Source organism: Canis lupus, chromosome 28 (genome assembly GCF_048164855.1).
Source record: "Canis lupus baileyi chromosome 28, mCanLup2.hap1, whole genome shotgun sequence".
In the NCBI taxonomy this organism is placed as follows: domain Eukaryota; kingdom Metazoa; phylum Chordata; class Mammalia; order Carnivora; family Canidae; genus Canis; species Canis lupus.
In genome coordinates this window covers 27,403,865-27,425,443 of record NC_132865.1, presented here as the reverse complement: position 1 = coordinate 27,425,443, position 21,579 = coordinate 27,403,865, and the positions used below count along the sequence as shown (strand labels likewise).

General features: G+C 38.6%; 1 protein-coding gene and 1 long non-coding RNA gene across 11 annotated transcripts in view; one reads left to right on the top strand and one right to left on the bottom strand.

Annotated features, from left to right (window-relative positions):
* The window catches only part of CYP7B1 (cytochrome P450 family 7 subfamily B member 1), a 174,516-nt gene that overhangs the window by 67,866 nt on the left and 85,071 nt on the right, over positions 1-21,579 (bottom strand). The window lies entirely within an intron of this gene.
* LOC140620342 (uncharacterized) overlaps positions 1-21,579 on the top strand; it is a 67,536-nt gene that overhangs the window by 26,592 nt on the left and 19,365 nt on the right. For 6 of the 8 annotated variants that reach the window (XR_012020137.1, XR_012020134.1, XR_012020136.1 and 3 more), the window contains one exon: positions 4,065-4,194. This is a non-coding gene — a long non-coding RNA (uncharacterized lncRNA). Of the gene's footprint in view, positions 1-4,064; positions 4,205-21,579 lie in introns of those variants that run through there. The other 2 variants (XR_012020131.1, XR_012020133.1) reach the window with 1 other exon arrangement.

The following is a 21,579-nucleotide window of genomic DNA, read 5'->3' as shown; positions in this document are numbered from 1 at the left end:
TACATTTTGGTTCAAATGTTTGCAAAGCTTCCCAAGTGTCTTTGGGAGAGAGAGTGCTATAAATTAAAATGATTATTAATCTTACTAAGTCTATTCCTTTTTAGTGGCATTTACTTAGGAGATCTGTGCCCCCTTATGATGGATTGGTTTGGCAACTTACTGGATGTACTAGTATATGAAATAAGAAGTCAAAGCTTGATACTCAGTTTTGTTTTGTTTTGCCTTTAAAGGAAAAAATATCTATTAAATCTCTATTTTAAAAATCTCTATTAAACTGACAAGTAAACTGGGCTAAAAACAGTTAAAAGGAGGGATGCTTGGATGGCTCAGTGGTTGAGCATCTGCCTTTGGCTCAGGTCGTGATCCTTGGGGTCCTGGGATTGAGTCCTGCATTAGGCTCCTTGCAGGGAGCCTGCTTTTCCCTCTGCCTGTGTCTCTGCCTCTCATGAATAAATAAATAAGATCTAAAAACAAACAAACAAACGAACCCAAAACCCAGTTAAAAAGAGAATGCTGGGACTTTAATACTAGACCTGGTATTTTAAATCAAAGTAGGGATGGTAACTATTGCATTTATTAATTCAAATTCTATTTACATTTCATCATGAGAACAATGAGTTTCTTCTAATTAATAAAATGTTCTCTACTCAAGACCACTAATAACTATAAGTCCATGAATATATGTTTGAATCCTAGAAGAAAACTGCTTTACAGGTTTCAGGGCCTTACTTTCTTTTGAGAGACATAAAGCATAACAGTTAATAGATTTGTTAAACAGATTCCATGGTTAAAATCTCTTTTTAGACATTAGGCAGCCTTCAACATAACAGATCTAGAAAATCTACCTTGCCAATTTATAATGCTCAAATGAATGAGCAATCAGAGAAAATAAAACAACAGGAAGATTTTAAATTTGCTGTTCTGACAGGAAATATTTCAAAGATTGATAATTTCCAGGGCTACTGATAGCATGGGGTAAATGGGGATTCTCACACACAACGTTAGAAAAAATAAGGTATATCTTATTGACACAGAAAGACTTCTAAGGCATGCTATTAAGTGAAATAGGAAAGCTATAGAGTAAGAAGTCTTATATAAACCAATTTATATAAATGCCTCCTTTCCCCTCATGTATTAATAAAATAATGCAACAATAAAGATCTAGGAACTTTCACACCAAACTCCCAATAAAGCTTGGGGTGAGCATGGGAGAGGCAGCAAAGAGAAGCCAACTGAAGGGGTTTTTCACACTGTAACTCTAGATACTCCTGTATCAATTTAACATTGTACGGCAAGACATGTCCCCATATTTCTTACATAATTATTATTTTAAAGAAAACATTTTTTTGTAAAAACTCGTTTATGAGTTATGTCACTTACTTTTTTTCCCAGAGGATTTCAAAGCAGGCAAAGGCATCATTCCATTTCACTGAATTTATAGTTTGCACACTGTACTCTGAAGCCTTAGGGATTTTCTAAAGTCCCCTGCGGGACAGAGAATGAAGGCCGCAGCTGGTGGGCTTCAGCCACTAACACACACACACATACACACACACATATACACACACCTACACCCAGCCACCTCCATGCCAACTCTGGCTTCCAGCATTGGCTTTCGCTGTTTCATAGATTAGAATTAAATGTACAATTTTGTGGGGGTGCCTAGGTGACACAGTCGGTTAAGCACCCAACTCTTGGTTTTGGCTCAGGTTGTGATCTCAGGGTTGTGAGGCTGAGCCTTGGGCTCCATGCTCAGCATAGAGTCTGCTTGAGATTCTCTCTCCCTCTCTCTGCCTTACTCACTTGTGGTCTCTCTCTTTCTAAAGTAAAATAAATAAGTCTTTAAAAAATGTAAAATTCTGTGTGTAAACAGTGTTTCAGGACTTAAAAATGTTTAAAGACTATTCCAATTCCAACTATTTTGAATTTGTCCCCACAATGACGATGCATTTGCTAAAGGCCACACCCCAGTGTCAGATCCCAGAGAATAGTAGGTCTCTTGCTCTGTACTACATGGCTTCTTTGTAATCCCGGGGTGCCTTCCTCTCATACATATATCACAGATACCCTCCCTTGTAAGTCAGAAGCAGCCAGCAATAGAGGCAAAGGGATGAATACACTTCACCCTACACCAGCTTTCCTATTCATTTTTCCTTAAATGTTTATATTTATCTTTTAATATCATATATAGTGGAATAACATAAAGCCTTCTAGCTTCTTAAGAAGGATAACTTTTATAGGAGATGATCTGAGTAAGTACATAAAATAGTTTCCACTATTTTCTCCAAGATAAAAAGATTCCCAAACTAATTAACAAAATGACATTTATTGCAGTCAGTAAAGTATTAACACTGAAGTCACTAAGTACAAAATAGCTTAAATGAGTCACCTCACCCACCCAATTAAGAGCTGACCCACAAGATCCAAGAGGATGATAGTTCAAAGAAGGCAGAAGGGCCACTCTTTCTGCAGGAACCAAACCACAGAGGCACGTCCCCCCAAGAAAACAGTTCATTGCCATTCTCACCTGCAGAGATGAATTGAAGACAGACAGCTACAGACCCAGAGAGGGCAAAGAAAAAGCCACCCCACTGGGTTGTTAGTTATTGTCAAACAGTGAAAAAATGGCAATGAAATAACAACCTGACATAGACTACCAGACCCCCAAACAGGACTTTTCACATTCCTCCTGCTAACAAGGATCTTCCCTTCTCTCAGTACCGTCTTTTTTTTGTTTTTTTCTTTAATTGGTGTTAGTATCACTCATGTTAGCTCTGAATCACACACTGCCTGGTGCTGGTGGCTTAATTTCCTTGCATGGGATGTATCTTTCGATCTTGATCATAAGTACAGGAGGGCAGCATTGTATCTTATAGGGTATTTTGTAAAGCCTATACAATGAACTAATTAGTAGGTAGTTGATGGATATTAATGACTACCTACCATGCACTAGGCACTGTACTAAACTGTAGAGATCCAGAGGTATGGCCATTCATTTTATGTGTCAACTTGATTGGGTTATAGTACCAAGTTACTGGATCCAACACTAATCTAGGTGTTGATATGAAGGTATTTTATAGATGTGGTCAATGTCTACAATCAGTTGACTTTAAGTAAAGGAGATTACCATCAACAATGGGAGTCAGACTTATCCAATCAGTTGAAAGGTCTAAAAACCAAGACTGAGGGTGCCTGGGTGGCTCAGTCAGATAAGCGTCTGACTTTGGCTCACATCATGATCCCAGGGTTCTGGGATTGAGCCCAACATCACAGCATCGGGCTCCCTGCTCAGTGGGAAGTCTGTTCTCTCTCCCTCTGCCATTCCTCTCACTTGTGCTCTCTGGCTCTCTTTATCCTCCTTATCTCTCTGTCAAATAAAAATAAATAAAATCTAAAAAAAAATAAAGTCACTGTCTCTATGAAAAAAATAAAAAGCAAAACTGTATTTTTCCTTAGAAAGTAGAAATTCTGTCTCAAGAATACAGTATCAACTTCTCCAGCCTGCCATCCTGTCCAACTGATTTTAGACTTGACATCTCCTGTAATTCTGTGAGCCAATTCCTTAAAATAAAACATATACACATACATATGTAAATATCATATATACATGTCATCTCTTGTATACATATCACATATACATATACCCATACATATACCTATATGTCCAAATGATTCTGTTTCTCTGGAGACGATTAATATAAAACTGAACGAGATTCTATTATCATGAAACTTATATCCTCCTTGGGGAAAACTAGTTATCACCTGAACATATCACTAATTGAAAGAAACAGAGTGAGTGACAAAGTTGCATAGAAAATAAAGCAAGATGGATATGATTCCAAGTGGCTGGAATGCTGCATTTGGACCACATGGTCTGGGAAGGCTTCTCTGAAGCAGGGATGTTTAAACTGAAACAGGAGTTGATATTTTCATTCCTTTTTTTCGTTCCTTTCATAGAGCTTGTACAAAGTGATTTACATAGTATGCACTCAATAAATTATTTTGAATAATAATGAGAAGATTAATAATATGTACTTATGGAAGATTGGCCATTCTAATTTTAGGTAACTAAGAAGCGAGCCAAGTTTAAGACCTTAATGAGAAGAAAGTCTTTCCTCCAAGCTGAAATTACATCAACATGGACCTGGACGCTCTTGTTTCTGACTTGATTAATGAATGGAGGTGACTGATTAAGTCGTTCTGGGTATGCAATGCCTTTTACCTGCACTAATTTGAAAACAATATGATGTAACACAGTTGGTAGACAAAGTACAAAGCAGACCCTATTCTGTCTCTTCCTACCTCATTCTTCCCCTCCTTTCCTCAAAGCATACTGATACTCACCCACCCTAAACCCACAAGACTTGATGGATTATTTATCAGGGAGAAAAGATCCCATATTTCACCTTTCTCGTCCATGATTCCTACTATCTAAACAATCACACTATCTTTTTATTGAATGGTTTTGTGTGTGTGTGTGTGTGTGTGTGTGTGTGTGTGTAAGGGGAGGAGGGGCAGATAGAAAATTGAGATTCCTTCAAACTTTAACCCAAGAGACATTTTTATCATCTCAGAGCCGTACCTCATATTAATTAGGAGACACCTGGACAGATAACCATTTCAGATGGGGCAACCAGACCCATATCTGTCTCCCAAGAAATGCAGGCTTAAAGTTCATAAGTTTATGTTCTTGGCACATGAGAATATGCTAAGTGAGTATACACACACACGTGCGCGTGCACACACACACACGCGCAAATATAGGGCCAGGTAAGTTACTGGCATCTTTATTTTTTTTCTTTTCTTTTCTTTTTTTTTTTTTTTACTGGCATCTTTAAATGTCCATAAAGTTTCTAGCAGAGAATCATTAAAACAATGATTCCACTTATTGAGAGGAATTAACTGAGTGAGCTAGGACTGTGCAGTCTGTCCCTTTGCAAGATGTCAATACAACTTCTTTCCTTCCTATCTTGAACTGTGATGCAAAATGCATGAGCAAAGGCTGATGCTCTGAACAGAGAAGGTACGTTGGAACATTTTCAAGCAGACTCTCATAGGCAGTAGAGGTTGACCAGAACAGGGAGTGTGTGAAGAGATAAGAGGCGGTGCTAAAGGCTTAATTAACACCTAAGCTCTGAGAAACAGAATACTCTGCCCAACAGGTCTGAACAGGATTTCCACAGTAGCAGGCTATGTTTTGGGGTGGATTCATAGGCGATAGATTCAGAGTTTTTTCAGAAAAGAAGAGGGGAAAAGGGAATGATAAGCGTAGATAACAACACTCATAGAGCCAAGAATCAGAGATTTTCAGAATTAAAATGGACCACAGAAATAACGGAGTTTCCCATCTTCATTATTTAAATGATGAGCCCAAAGCCCGAAGAGAAACACATTTCCCCTGAAGAAATCCCATCTTGCTTCACCATGAATAGGTACTTATATTCCCCGGGTGGAGGCAACCCACCCGAGTCTATCAATAGGTTTTTGACAGGAAACCATCTCTACAGAGCTTGCTCCAGGCCCTAGTTTTCCAAGATATGATAGCTAGAGACCATCTATAAATTAAACTCTGTGTTTTTCCATTTCTTTTTTTTTTTTTTAAAGATTTTGCTTATTTATTCATGAGAGACACAGAGAGAGAGAGACAGAGACAGAGACACAGGCAGAGGGAAAAGCAGGCTCCCTGTGGGGAGCCCAATGTGGGAATTGATCCCAGGACCCTGGATCACCATCTGAGCCAAAGACAGATGTCCCACCACTGAGCCACCCAGGCGCCCGTTTTTGCATTTCATGTGTTGGCCTGTTGTGATCACACCTATTCATACCAACTTAACCTGTCTACATAATAGTAATGCCAGTGGTAGGGATTTATGTGCAGTAGCTCAAGGAAAGAAGTTCTGCTTTCCCATGTGAACACAATACTTCTGATGATGCACTATGTGCAGAACATTCTATGCACCACTACACACTCCCTTTGACACACACACACACACACACATGTTGAGGGTTCAAGCTACCTACTTGCCCTCCCATTTACTCTAGTCTTTTGGAGTTCCTCCATCTTTTGTGGGCTCACATGTCCCAGAGAAATTTTATGGGCTATGCCTTGTTCTGACTGTTCCTAATTTTTAGGTGCATCTGCTTGGAGAAAAATGTTCTGGATAACGTTTACTTTGTTTTTCAAATCTTCCCTTGATCAAATTTCCCATGGCCTTCAACTCTGGTCAGAAGTGGAGTGCCCTTGCCCTGTCCCTGTCTGAATTTGATTTCAATAGCTTCCCACCTCCTCCACCTTCTCTGGCTTCCTCCTCACCAGTAACTTTCCACTGTGAGCAAGATAATATATTTAGGCCTGCAGTTGGGCTCCCTTGCTCTGGTCTTGGCCCCCCTTCTATCTGTGTGGCTGCTGCATTAGCATTATAGCCACCACCTGGGAGTGAGTGTCGACAGCATGTGTTTGGATTTCTGCAGTTCCTGCCACTCTATGTTGGGTATGGGAGCCAAAGCAGAAAGTATAACTTGAACAAACGAGTATTTTGAACACAATTAGGGCTTGTAGGTAATTCATGAATTTATTAATGGTTTGTTTTTTCCTGCTCTGGGTGAGATATTAGCCACCATTGAGTCTTTAACCATAATAAACAGACGGACGAGGTGACAGTAGAAACAGGTCCTTGATTAAAAATCTATGTTCTGCAAACCTGCAAATTAGATAATCAGAGTAGATGGGATAGAGTTTCTCAGCAAACATACAATTGCCATAGACTTCTCAGAAAACAAACAGCCATGGGTCTAAAGAATTTCAGATAAGCCATGTTTGGAAAAGTACAAAAATATGCTTTTAAATGACACTAGTATCAGATATCCATTTAAAGCTTTAAAAACAGCATTAAATATCTGGTTCTGAAGAATGCCAAATGGCTAGCTTGAGTGCTTCTTTCTGCCCCTTTCCTCCCCTGCCCCTCCGGAACCGAGCAAGGTTTTAGCACCTTGTTGACAGAGCCAAGAAGTGAATGATCGACACTAATGGGATTTTTAATCTTCAACCTAATTAACTTTGTTAAAATTAAGGCTTACTAGGAAGAATCAGCACAAAGAAATTAATTAAAGCAATGGAATTTTTGCTGGATTTAACAGCTGAGTACTGACTATAGCTATAATGCACACAGAGACAGATATTTTAAATTCATTTCCATTTTTCTCTTGTGTGCTTTCGTGTTCCCATTTCCAAAAGAGCCTATTTTCCCAAAGCAGAGAGGGCCCATCTCTGCCATAGGTACAGGCCATGCCAATATACAGAGGACGGTTCCTTGTCTATTGATACCATATACCCTTGACCTTGGTGGATCTAGTTCGCCTGGAGCCTGGCAAGGTATCTGACATATGGCAAGTGTTTGATACATGTTTGTTGAAAGAATGAATGTGTGAATGAGTCAGTAATTATAACTTAAAAAAATCAGTGATAATAAGTGATGGCATTGACATTACAGCTTCTTTTCCTCACCTTGTGGTTATTGTGTGAAAAAATAAAAAAGGAAAGATAAAGTGAACTGAGCACTTTCTTCCTTGCAGAAACTAAGTAAGTCAATGTATGTAACCTTATGCAGTAAGTAGAAGAATCTTTCGTAGTGGCCTAGCTCTAAGTAGACCTGCTGCCAATTAAGATTGACATATACTTGAAGTGCTATTGGTGAAAAATAAAGCAATACCTTTGTTTTGGATCACAGAGGAATGGAAATATTTCTGATGAGTCAGCTTTGTATAGCTCTATTACAAAATGTTCAGGATAGTAGTACTTGTAAATTTTATCACAAATTTCCCTGACTTGATATCATTAAACAATGATCACATAAATTTAAAGATTTTTTCATGACTGTAGGTCTTAACCATAAATAGCAACTATCAGATCGTATTCTGTACAACAGTGATTGTTTCAGTCCTCTAAGTTTCACAGGGCTGCTTGTCTGTATTCTTTTTGATCCCTTTAAACTTGGCAGTTTGGACCACTTTACCTCCATCCTCACTCTAAACTCTAAGACAAACATAGCTCTAATAAATAAGAACAGTAATTCACAAAGTCACTATAGCATTATTTTTGTTTCTCTCTTTCATTCTTTAACCACTTAAAAAATACTATCACCAACAACAGGGCTGGACACTGAATATATATATACAATGAACAAAACACAGTCCCTCCTTTAGGAGGTCTGAAGCCCAGATGCAAAAAATACAAAAATCCAACAATGTAGTAGTACTAAACACAGGTGTCCACAAATGGGCCGCAGGGCAGAGAGAAGACAGCAGAGACCCGCATAGAATAGGAAGGGGGTAGACGTAGAGTCTACCCAGGCACTGATGCCTTGGAGGCTAAGCAAAATTTTAGCAGATGGAGTAGGGGATGAGATGGAATTAACACAATCCAAGCATGGGGCAGGAACTGGTTGTGGGTGGGTGAAGGGTGAAGGTTAGGGTAGAGAGTGCAATCTGGTGTCTGTAAACCAGCTGGAAAATTTGTTATCAGACTGAAAAGGTCAAGTCATTAAAGGTTTTGCATTAGGGGTGAGGATGGATTATTTTTAAAATCCTTCTGGTGGCACTGACAAATAAGCAAAAGTGAGAAAATACTTGAAAAACCAGGGAAACCTAAAAACCCTCTACCTGGTCACTTTAGTGAAACAGCACATAGGCAGCAGGAGACAGTGGGCAGACAGGTGCTTTCATTGCCCTTTGCCTTAGTCAGTTGGCATTTGCCAGTGTGCTCATCTGGTCAAAGCAACACTGTGTCCCATCTCTACCAGCAGACCTGGAAGAAATCTATACAACCATACTCTGACTTATCAATGTGCTCCTCCTTAAGTGCTGACTACCCAAACTAAGGAAATTAGTGGTAGAGTAATGAAGCTGGGCCAGCAAACAAGCCAGGAAGGTAGGTGTGCCAGGGACAAAATGTGGACAAAGGCAAAGGGCAGATGTGAGCTGATTAGTAACAAAAGATAGGAAGACCACTGTCACTGAAGACAAAGAGGGGCAGTTAGGCACAGCAGGTTCAGGCAGACAAGTTTCAAAGTCTAGAATGTCAATTAAGTCAAGGAATCATACCAGGGTAGAGTAATAACAGATTCATACTCAGGGACCAACCAAGTGGTCCCACACAGATCAGGGTTTAAAGAGAAGTCAGAGTGAGGGCCACCAAGCCCTGCTAGGGTCTGCTTGAGGAGAACACTGGTTTTAGGTTCAGGTAAGTCTTGGTCCACAGGTTTGGCAGATAGTTACAATGGCAGACCAAGGGCAGAATGGCGGGAGCTATCTACTAGGACACAGACAATAAGGTGGTCACTCCACAGACGATTGAGAAACAATGATGAAACTATTAAAAGTAGGTCTGCTTTTTATAATTACCATGTGTCAACACTTCTAAACAATCTAAGAGATAAGTACTCCTTTTATTGACCTAAGGTCTAAGTAATTGTTGGGCTTACACAAATAAGCAATTTTCTTACCTTTCCTCTTATGAACATGGTATTCTGCAAGAAAGTTAAATTAGAAGAATTACCAATTATACAGCTGTCTCTCCTGACCCAGACTCAACTACATGCATTATTTCAAGAGTACAATTCTTAACTGCTTGAAAATATATAAATTCACTTTTAATGTAATTAATGTTTCCTAACCTCGGTGGTTTATTTAAATAGTAGATTCTAAATATATATGATAGCACAGTGATCGTAATGATGAAGGAAGAGAACCAGTCACAATTCTGCCATTCTTTGTAACCCTCTGGAATTTTTTTTTATGCTTAAAATCTTAAACAATGAGACAATGCAAACTGCAAGATGTAGTACTTTTGTTTGCGAAATGAAAATTTCAGCTCACACGTGAAGTATTTTACTGATTTTGAATAATACCTATTATTCCTATTCCTACTTATTTACTGATTTTGAATAATACCCATTATTCCTATTCCTACTTATTTACTGATTTTGAATAATACCTATTAAATTTAATTTCTTTATTAATGTAAAAACTAAATTTTTTTTAAAAAAACTAAAATGTTAAGAAAATACTTGTTCCTGATTCTTTATCATTTATCATTAGATGATATTGTCATATAGAGAAACGAGTGCTAAACACACTAGAGACACTAGAGTGTCTAGTGTTAAACACACTAGAGACATCATTGGAACAAAGGTGGCTGAAATGGGGGATATGAGGTAAAAGAGAGAGCATGGCAATTCCTGAGAGGGCACACTTAAAATTTCCAGACATAATCTGAGGGTCACCCACAATACTATGTATGTGGGTCTTGACTCAGGGTGGATACATTTTTCCTGCAGAGATTTACCAAAAAGTGGCATTTTTACACAGCTCCAAGGCCAACCCTTAGAGGTCTGTGAGATTTTGTATTCTTCTACTTCATAGGATCATACATCATGGGGAGGATTTCTAGTTTGGCCAGAATCACTCCAAAAGAAAGGCTAAACTGGCAGCTCCTGGAGGGCAGGGACTGTATGTTTCATTTTCAACCCTCTAGGACAATGACAGTATATGGCATAACTCAGGTGTTCTAAGCGTTGACAGAGTGAGCAAGCACTGAATAGATTTCAAACAAAATGAAGATCTTTTAGCATAATTCATACCTTTCTTACAGTTTATCTAATTAGTCTATTGCTTGCCTTCAGTTTCATATGGATTTTTTCTCAATCATTTATTAATAAGTATGTGCTGTTGCCTACTCTATGGAGGCACTATTTGAAGTACTGGGAATATAATAATTGAATAAGTATAGTGATTAGTCTTGTGAGTAAAGTGCTTCTTGATCACTGAATAACATGATCTTAACACCTTGTGCAGGACACACCCATGTGCACCTGCCTAGCTTGCTAAAGCAACCTCGCCAACCATTGAGGAAATAGGAACTAAATGGAATTCTCTTCTGAATCACACTGAGTGACCTGGGTTTTACACAGTGTGAGACCATCCAAATGCAAAAACTTCAAAGAACCTCTTCAGAGATTTATGGTTGAACTGAAATTCTGTCCTACTAATTACAAGGGACAGTCACATTGGGTTTGGACTCAGGGCTTGTACTCTCTCATTAAATTTACCACCTGGCATGTAGTAGACCCTCAATAAATATTTATTAAATGAATTAATCATACAATACCCATAATGGCTCATTTGTGATATATTAATAATATATAAAATTCTCAGTAATTTATTATCTATTGCAACCTGATTTCTCTTACACTCTTAATTCAGTCTTAAATGGCCGTTCACTCCCGTTTTCTTTTACTACTTCACTGCATTAAAACACTGCTTTCTTCTCCCAGCTTGTGATTTAAATATGCTAGCCGAAATTCCTATTAATTCCATTCCAAGTATTTGCACAGAACTGATCCACCATAGCCGTCTGCTAATGATGCATCTGTCATTTTATTGACACCCCTAAACAGCTTTATTCTCTTTTCTAATTAAGAGACAAAACTGGTATTGTCAGCTGATGAACCGACATTTGGGGGCTTTTGTTCTAATGTAAAAGGCAGCACATTATGATGCTAAAACAAAAACTCAGGAATGTTAACAGAAAAGCCCACTAGACAAAATATATTTACATGTACGATTTGAATTAAGCTTGTTATAAGCCTAATGCGCATACAATATTTTGAGTTATAGGAAAAAAATATACACTCATGGCAAAATATATTCAAAACAAAAAGTGGCGCTTGCTACCCTAACTGGTCATTAAAATTCGGAACAAAGCAGTCTCATGTGCTCTCTGGACAATCAGAAATCCTAAGAAAAAAATTAAACCTTTTAAAGCAGACCAACATGATATGCTGGAACATAAGCTGTCAAGAGAGGTAATAATAATGTTTAAATAACACCTAAATAAGAACTAAAAGTTCTTAGAGAAAAGCCATAGAAATGAGGTAAATAGCACATTTTTAAAGGCTAAAAAAGCAATGATTTCCTGATGATTATATTAGCCAATTGCCAGAGAAACGACAATTATATACAAGTACAGAACTAACAGCTCACCAGAACGTTCTCAAGCAACTGAGGAGGACAAGCCGTAAAAGCTCTATCACCATCACATTAAAAATCTAATCTAAAATCATTGCATGTCAGAAAATTAAGGATTCATCAAAATATTCCCAAAGGTTATGTGCTGTAAGGAATGCATAAGAAGGAACTACATTCTTTGATTTCTTTACACAGAAATATATCGCAGGACTTACATTTTCAAATAAACTAAACATAAAATCTGGTCTGCCAAATGAGATCATTGTTATAAAGCAGTTAGCATACATTTTGGCACACAGAAAGTGTCTGATAATGTTAGCTGCTCTTATTATTGTTGTTATTATTGTGGTGTCAGAATTAGCTCAATGCTTTTCATGGTTCCTTCCGAAGGTTTAAAAGAACCCCGGAAGAATTTCTTGTGGCTCAACCATAAAATAATTTCAGCTAATTCTGTCTCTATCCTTCTTGCTACATATTTTTGCTCTCATTTAGCACACTAGTTCCAAATTCTCATCTTTTGTGTAAATTCACCCTCTTTGCCTAAATGCTTAGGACTGAGGCTCTCTGACCTGTATGTCTTGCTTTTTATGCTCACATCACCCCCAACTTTGTCTTTCATATCATTCTCTGGGCTATGAGCAAAACCTCCCTCACATGAAGCCCAGGGCTCCTCCTGCTTGTCAAGAAGCTCAACCACTGAGCCACCCAGGCATCTCTCTTTAAACATTTTGATTATTATTTTTGTTTAAATAAGATGATATAGGGGATCCCTAGGTGGCTCAGTGGTTTAGCGCCTGCCTTCAGCCCAGGGCATGATCCTGGAGTCCCAGGATCGAGTCCTGCATCAGGCTATCTACATGGAGCCTGCTTCTTCCTCTGCCTGTGTCTCTGCCTCTCTCTCTCTGTGTCTGTCATGAATAAATAAAATCTTTAAAAAAAAAATAAAAGCAATCCCATATATATGCAACATCATTGTGTGTGTGTATGTGTGTATGTGTGTACACGAATATCTCTCTATCATCTACCTATCATCAAAGAGAGAGAAGTAGAGATTGTGGAACCAGTTTCTGAAAAGAAAGCATACTGGCAATTGGGCAGGAGACCCTTAAGAAAATGTATTTAGTTGCTTAATTATGACAGTCCTTCTATGTTCTGAGTTTCTAGGGGGGCAGGAAAAGTATAGAGTTGATGATTTATAGACCTAGAAAATTCCCAATCTTTCCGTTGGAATTCAGCTTCAATAGGATAGTCAAACGAGAATGCCTCGACCTCCACATTCATTCAAAGTCTGCTTGCAAGATTTAAGTGATGGCCAAACACAGCCTGCACTTTGACAGTTAATGGACTTCTTGGGGAAGTCAGTAGACAGGTATTATGTCATTCCTACTTCACTGGCTGGTGACCAGGCCTGAGGAGCAAGGGAACAGTGAACCAGGAAACTCTCTGTAAAAGGAAGATGTTGTGAGTCTGTAAATACATGCCAAATCTATTGGCTTTGATCACCTCAGCTGGCCTTCTGAGCCCCACATACTAAACGTATGAACCTTTCCCTAGGATTTGTGTTATGTAAGTAGATGAAAGCTTTAAAATATTCTCTTGCTTTTGAAAATATTTTTGTTGCTATCAGTTAAATATGATTCATAAAATGTAATCATTTTGGGCAAAAGGTTCAACTGGGTGAATGCTAGCAGAGATAGCTCAAGTCCTTTTCAATAGAAATTATTATACGTTTTTCAACTTTTTTTTTGCTTTCTGATTTCTTTTTTTTTATGATTTTATTTATTTATTCATGAGAGACAGAGAGAGAGAGAGAGAGAGAGAGAGAGAGATGCAGAGACAAGCAGGCTCCATCCAGGGAGCCCGACGTGGGACTCGATCCCGGGTCTCCAGGATCAGGCCCTGGGCTGAAGGCAGCGCTAAACCGCTGAGCCACCCAGGCTGCCCCTCTTTTTTTTTTTTTTTTAAGGACTTTACTTATTTATTCATGAGAGATACAGAGACACAGGCAGAGGGAGAAACAGTCTCCCTGAGGTGAGCATGATGGAGTACTCCATCCCAGGACCCCAGGATCACAATGTGAGCCAAAGGCAGATGCTCAACCAACTGAACCATTCAGGTTCCCTCTGATTTTTTTTTATTTTATTTTAAAGAAAAAAGAAAACTTTTCCCCCTTGATTCCTTCCTTCCTTCCTTCCTTCCTTCCTTCCTTCCTTCCTTCCTTCCTTCCTTCCTTCCTTCCTTTCTTCCTGCCTTCCTTTCTTTCTTTTTCTTTCTTTCTTTCTGTCTTTCTTGCTTTCAGGTATAGTAGATTTTATTCTTTGTTAGGATAACCAGCCTCTTCTTCTCCCAGTCATTCTGTGATTTTTTTTTTCTTTTAAGCTTTTTTTGGCATCATACCTTCATTTTTCTCTGCAGTGTTGTACATGCTACTGTGTTCTAACCAGTTAGCCTTCCTTTCAAATACACTTATTTTCCTGGTATGTTTCTTATGCTATTTCCCACTAATGAGCTGGACTAGTCCCTCATCTTCTTATTAGAGGGAAAAATGACAGTCCATGCGCCACTCAGGTCTGCAACCAGGAGAGAAAAGCCCCAAAGTTTTTACTTTATTTAAATTAAAAATATGAAAATCAAAATTTACATGTCCTGCAGCACTGAGGCATTGTTTCATTTCAAAAATATTTTTTTATGATTTCTAAGAATTCATAATCAACTCATGGGACCTTAGAAAATTAAAAACAAAATTAAGAAAGGTGGTAACAGTTGCCAGTGACACAATTTCCAAAATTCTATCCAGAAGTATGGTTCCAATGAAGCACATTTAAGGACAATAAGAAGACCCAGAGGATCCTGACCATTACATACTTTCACTTTTGCTTAGCTTTCAAAGTTGAAATTAAAATCTGAAGCAATATTTAACAATGCTATATTCGTGAGAAAGGAAGGTTTTCTTAAGCATCCTTCCAATCCCATTTTGCATAAGAATCCCAGTACCCAATGCATGCATGCCACTTCAAGTTTTGTACTGCTGCAACCAGTATCACCCAGATCCACTCTACCTATAACTGGGTCCATTCCCAAATTACCTCCTTATTGACCCAGACATCACCCAATATCCACCCCCCCCAAAAAAAATCCCTATTTTTTTCAGTGGGAATTATTTCAACTGTTTAAAATAAAAGCAAAGTGACTGGGTCATTCTGACTTTTAACAGGAGTTTTAAAATATTTGCAGACATGAATGGTTATTACTGGCAATGCAAACATTTCTAATAATATAGGGAAAGGAACGCTCCCTCCTTGCACATTATTTTTTAGTGGAAAATGCCATCAGAATTTCAACACAACCTCATATTCTCTGGGTTTGTGTCCTCATTCGATCAGCTATTCATCCCACAAACATCCACTGAGTGTGTGTCCTCTGCATGCCATACGCCATGACTGGTGTGGTGGGAGAAGAAGCTGAGAATACAGGGGTGCTTCAGCCTCCGGGATGGCCCCCAGAGAGCTCTACCTCCTGGTATTCACACCCTCCCACTGGACTGGATGGGTTTGTGCGACATTGTGATATTCAGCAGAAAAGAAGTTATGTCACTTCCAAGATTAGGTTATAAAAGACTGTGGTTTCTGTACTGGGTTCTCTCTTTTTCCAACCACTTTTCTGGGAAACAAGCTGCTGTGTTGCAAAGGCCTGGACGGGGAGCAGATTCTTCAGCCCCAGTGACATCTTGAGATGGCTACAGCCCCCCTGACATTGTGACTGCCACCTCATGAGTGACCCTAAGCCCCAACCAGATATCGAAGCCACTCACAGATCCCCCAAGTCTCAGAAACTGTGAGGTAACAAATGTTTGTTGCTTTAAGCTGCTAAAGTTGGGGTCAGAGGGTAACTTATTACACCACAATAGATAACTAATATGCATTTGGAACAGAGAGACAGCCCAAGACGTAAGTCTAGTGGAAAGAGCTGTAGCTGAAATAGAATCATAGACCAAGCAAATTATGAAATTATTGTGATGGTTAATTTTATATGCCAACTTGGCTGGGCTAAGGTGACTAGTTGCTTGGTCAAATGCTAATCTCGATGTTGCTGTAAAGGTACTTGTGGATGTGATTAACATTTCATAAACTGACTCTAAGTAAAGCAGATTAACGTCTGCAATGTGGGTGGGCCTCATCTAATCAGTTGAAGGAGTTTAATATACAAACAGGTTTCCTGAGGGAGAAACAATTTTGCCTGAAGACTGTAACATAGAAACCCTATCAGGTTTCCTGCTTGTTGGCCTGCTCTACGGATTTTGGACTCAAAATTGCAACATTAGTCCTTACAACCCTGCAGATTTCAGACTTGCCAGCCCCTCAATTGCATGAGCCAATTTCTTAAAGTCTCTCTCTCAGATATATATAGCTCTGTACCTCTGGAGAACCCTGAATAATATAGGTATTAAGAGGAAAGCCCAGGAAAGTCCTTATTGGAGTATTCCACTGAACATACCACCTAAACTGTATATTTATTCCCATTAGGGAATAAAGAGGAAGAAATGATGGGCCACATAGATGGAATGGCAGAAGCAGCTTGTTACTGCCAGATTAATAGAGTTGTCTGGGTTTGGGAGTGGTGGATTGTGGAAGATATAGTTAGAAAAGAGGTAGGATGAGTCAGGTAGTAAAGCATTTGTAATGCGAGACAAAGGAAGCATTTTTTTTTTTTTTTAAGTAGGAAACTAACTAAAAGGTACCACTCATTGTTACTGCTAGCAACACAGATTAGCAGAGTTGCTCATTTCTGATTTGGGATAATATTTCCTCCATTCCTTATTTCAACCATTGAGAGCCCAGGTGGGCTTACACCTCACTAACTTCTCTGGAAACACTCTTTATCCTGCTTCTTCATTTAGCTCCTACCTCACTGGCTGCCTCCCTGCAATCTCCTTTCCCATGTCCCCATCTTGGGTATCCCTGAACACAGGAGCAGCTCAGAGCTTGGTTTTCAGACCTCTGCTCTTTTCTCCAAATGCTCTAGCCTGGTGTCTAGGCCAGCGCCTCAGATCTCGCTCAGTACCACTGACATTCTGAAAACACCTGAGTTTGAACCTCCAGGTGGACCTCTTCCCTGAATGCCAGACTCCTGATCCTAGGGCTGATTCAACATCTCCACTAAGAGATTAACGGCATCTTAAATTTGACCTATTCAAAATGAGCTCTGAATTTTCCTACCAAGAATGTTCTTCTTCAGTGGTTCTGTAACTTGACAAATGGCAGGCCCACACACCCCAGTAGCTCAGACCCAGAAATCTGGATTTAATCTTGACTCTATCTTTTTTCTGATAACCCTCGCATAACATCACTAAGTCATTTGGGTCCTACCTTTAAGATATTTCCTAAATCCAAGTAGTGTTCCATCCCGGTCTAGGCCAGCATCACCCCTTTCCTGTACAACTGCAATGGCCTGTCCCTGGTTGAATGCTTGCCCCACAACAGCTTCTTCTCCAGTTATCAATTCTAGCAATCCTTTAAAAACACCTTCCTTTCTGTTCCTGGAGCTTGCCAGTGAAGCTCTGATCTCAGGGCCTCTACACCTATAGTTCTTTAGTCTAGAATACTGTTCTTCTAGACATCGTTATGGTTCACTTCATTCCCCTTTGCTGTTCAAATGCCACTTACTCAGAAAAGCTTCCCCTGACTCTTTACCTAACCACTTCTCCTACCACCTCATCACTATCTCTCCCCTTACCTTGTGTTACTTGAAAGAAAGAAAGAAAGAAAGAAAGAAAGAAAGAAAGAAAGAAAGAAAGAAAGAAAGAAAGAAAGAAAGAAAAGAAAATACCACCTTATAGATAATAGGTCTCTCTGGTTATAAAATATGGTCTATCGTATGGACTAGAAGAGAAACTCCTTAAGGGCAGGACCTCTGCTCAATTTCCTCACTGGTGCTTCCCCAGTGCCTAGAATGTGGCTGGCAGAGAGTATTCAACAAATATTTGTCAAATAAATACATGATTGGGCTATAAATTCCTTATCCCATATACTGACATGAGTAAGATCATATAGAAGAGGGACGGCAGAGCATGGTTCCAGAGCCACACCGCCTTACTAACTGTGTAACACTGAGCAAGTTACTTGATCTCTTTTTGCCTCAGTCTCTTCATCTGTAAAATGGGAATGATAACAATATCTGCTATTGGTTGTAATGAGGATTAAATGAATTGACATTTTTAACATGCTTACAACAATGCCTAAATAAACACCAAACACTGTATACAGACTTGTTAATAATTAAATTAATAGATTATCTAAGCAGCAGAAATAATAGTAAAATATAATTTATTATAGAAATCAGACATAAAAAGAGTTTTACTTTTAAAAATACATAAACTCGGGGGGTCTGGCTGGCTTAGTCAGAAGAGTATACAACTCTTGATCTTAGGGTTGTGAGTTGAGCCCCATGATGGGTGTAAGGAGTATTTACAAATAATATGTTTAAAAATATTTTAAAGAATAGAAATATGTAAACTCATAATCAGCATCCAAAAATTTCTTTTGAGTTCAGAGACAATTTCACTCAAAAGTATGAATGAATGCCATCTTCCCAAGCAATTGCCAGCAGGTACATAGACGATGATCAATAAATGTTCGCTGATGAAGAGAATTGAAGTCTGTTAATTTTTATCTCCTGGAATAATTCAGAAATGCATAATAATACTAAACAAAATTACTCCTCCACATTTTTCCACCTCTGATAATGTACAAATGACCAATCAGCACATGAGAAGATGCTTGATATCCCTGGCATTAGAGAAATGGAAGTCAAAACCACAATGAGATGGCACTTCACACCCACTTAGATGGCTGTAATGTAGCACAGCCACTGTGAAAAACAGTCCTGACAAAATTAAACACAGAACTATCAAACAGACCAGCAATTCCACTGCTAGGTAAATACACGGGAAAAAATGCAAGCATACATCCACTTAAAAACTAGTACATAAATGTTAATAGTAGTATTATTCCTAATTACCAAAAAGGAAACAAAATCCAAATATTCATTTGGATAAACAAATGCGGTATATGGTTACATGTCAGCATATTATTTAGCAATAATAATATAATTATTATTATAATATTTATATTCCATAAATTTAGCAATAATAATATAATTATTATTATTATATTTATATTCCATAAAAGGGAATGAAGTACAGTACATGCTACACCATGGATGGACCTTGAAAACATTATGCTCAGTGAAAGAGGTCAGACATGAAAGGTCACATATTGTATGATTCAATTGATATGAAATGTCCAGAACGGGCAAGTCCATAAAAATAGAAATAGATTACTGATTACTTAGGGATGAGGAGAAGAAATGGGGAGTGACTGGTAATGGGATATTTTTTTGGGGGGGCTAATGAAAATGTTCTGGAATTAGATGGTAGTGAGGGTTGTACATCCTCATTGATATACTGAAAGATGATTAATTGTACACTTTTAGAAGGCAGATTTTACAGTGTGTGAATTACATCTCAATTAAGAAAATAAATCAATGCAAAAAAAAAAAAAAACCCAAACTCAATAACATCTAAAAGTATGTGGCATACAACAGATGCTCAAGAATGTAAATTTAAAAAAAAAAGAAATGTAAACTTCTTTAAAAAAAATTACTCCTGGATAATTCAAACTTTCTCTAAGCATGTTCTTTTTATTTGTTTTTAAAATTTTATTTATTTATTCATGAGAGACAGAGAGAGACAGAGACATAGGCAGAGGGAGAAGCAGGCTCCCTCCGGGGAGCCTGATGTGGGACTAGATCCCAGGACCCCAGGATCATGACCTGAGCCAAAGGGAGACGCTCAACCACTCAGCCACCCAGGTGCCCCTCTAAACATTTTCCAAGTGTGTGTTACTCTGCATAGCTGGGAAAATAACTCTACCTGCTTTGAACATTGTGAAAGGAGGGATAAATAAGTCTCACTGGCTTGTTATAGATCTTTTCTCCAGATAAAATATTTCTGCATTCCAGTGGATTTACCTGACGTTATCTGCAAAACTCTCTTCAGTCTGAGGCATGTGGCTTAACAACTGCTTTGGGCCCTGGGAAGGGAGTCAGGACATGATGTTCAAGGAGCCTAGGTAACACCCTGCCAGTCTTGTTTCCCTTCTCAGCCATCACCCTGGGTTTGCAGAGTTCTCTCAGCCCAAATCACAATCCAGACAAATACATTTAGTACCGAATAGTAGTACTCAACCATTGTTCCCTAAGCCCTCAGCTCCTGTCATCAGCATAAAAGCAGTTCCTGACTCAGCGAGATCCATGGTGATAGTAAAGATATCTGCACATGAAACCCCAGATTCAAGCTGGATCATTGTGCCTGTGATGCTTCTGCAGCAGCTCCTGCAAGCGTCCTTCTACCCGTTCATCTCCATCACCTCCCCCTGGCAAAGCTTTAGAGACTGGGTCGCTGGCTACAATGAATGTGTAAAAGGCATCTAAAACACTTTCTGTGGAGCTTCCCATTTTCTAGGCCCCTTCTTCCTTTTTTCTTTCCTCCTTCACCTTTTAAAAATTCACCTATTGGGTCCCCTGGGTGGCTCAGTGGCTGAACGTCTGCCTTTAGCTCAGGGCTTGATCCCAGGGTCCTGGGATTGAGTCCCACATTGGGCTCCCCACAGGGAGCCTACTTCTCCCTCTGCCTATGTCTCTGCCTCTCTGTCTGTGTCTCTCATGAATAAATAGATAAAATCTTTTTTAAAAATTCACCTATTAATTTAGCAAGAACTATTTAATAGATATGGACTAGGTGCGAAACACTGAATGAAGATCGTTGAGGATATACTGAGTGAAAAAAGAATACACAGAATCAAAGAAAGACATACCTATGAGGAGCTTACACTTCATTTTGAAAGGCACTTCTCCCAGTAAACTTTTATATTAGTTCAATTTTCATGGAAGTACAAGTTTCTGGGGTTCTGTGTTTCTAGCACTGGCAGTTAAACATTTTCTGATTTAAAGATAAATTCTTAAGATGTCTGTTATTAAATTTTAAATAGCCTTTCATTTCTTTCCTAGTGTTTAATTGGTTTTATAAAATAGCTATCTACTTTTTTTAACTTTTCAAAATTTTCTTATTTACTTCAAAATATAATGCATACTTTTTGAGATAAATTCTTTAACATACACATGAACATCAAACTTTCATATAGGTTATATTTACAATGTCCTACTGAAGCTCAATATTTAAATAATGAATAAATACTTAATATAAATTAAAAATACTCATACCCAGATGACAAATTCTATGTTCTTTCTAGGATTTCCTTAAAAAGGAGAGGGGACATATTTACAACTGAATTTTCACACAATGCACGTACACACAAAGCTCCTTGTTTATTGGCAGAAACCAGAAGGACCTATCGTATATGCTGACACCTACAGACACCTAGAGATATTATTATCTCCCAAATCATGAAAAGCATGATACATTTTCTCTTCTGCACAATTATTTATTAAACAAATTAATGAATGTTAAAATGCCCATTGTCTGCATTGATTATACGC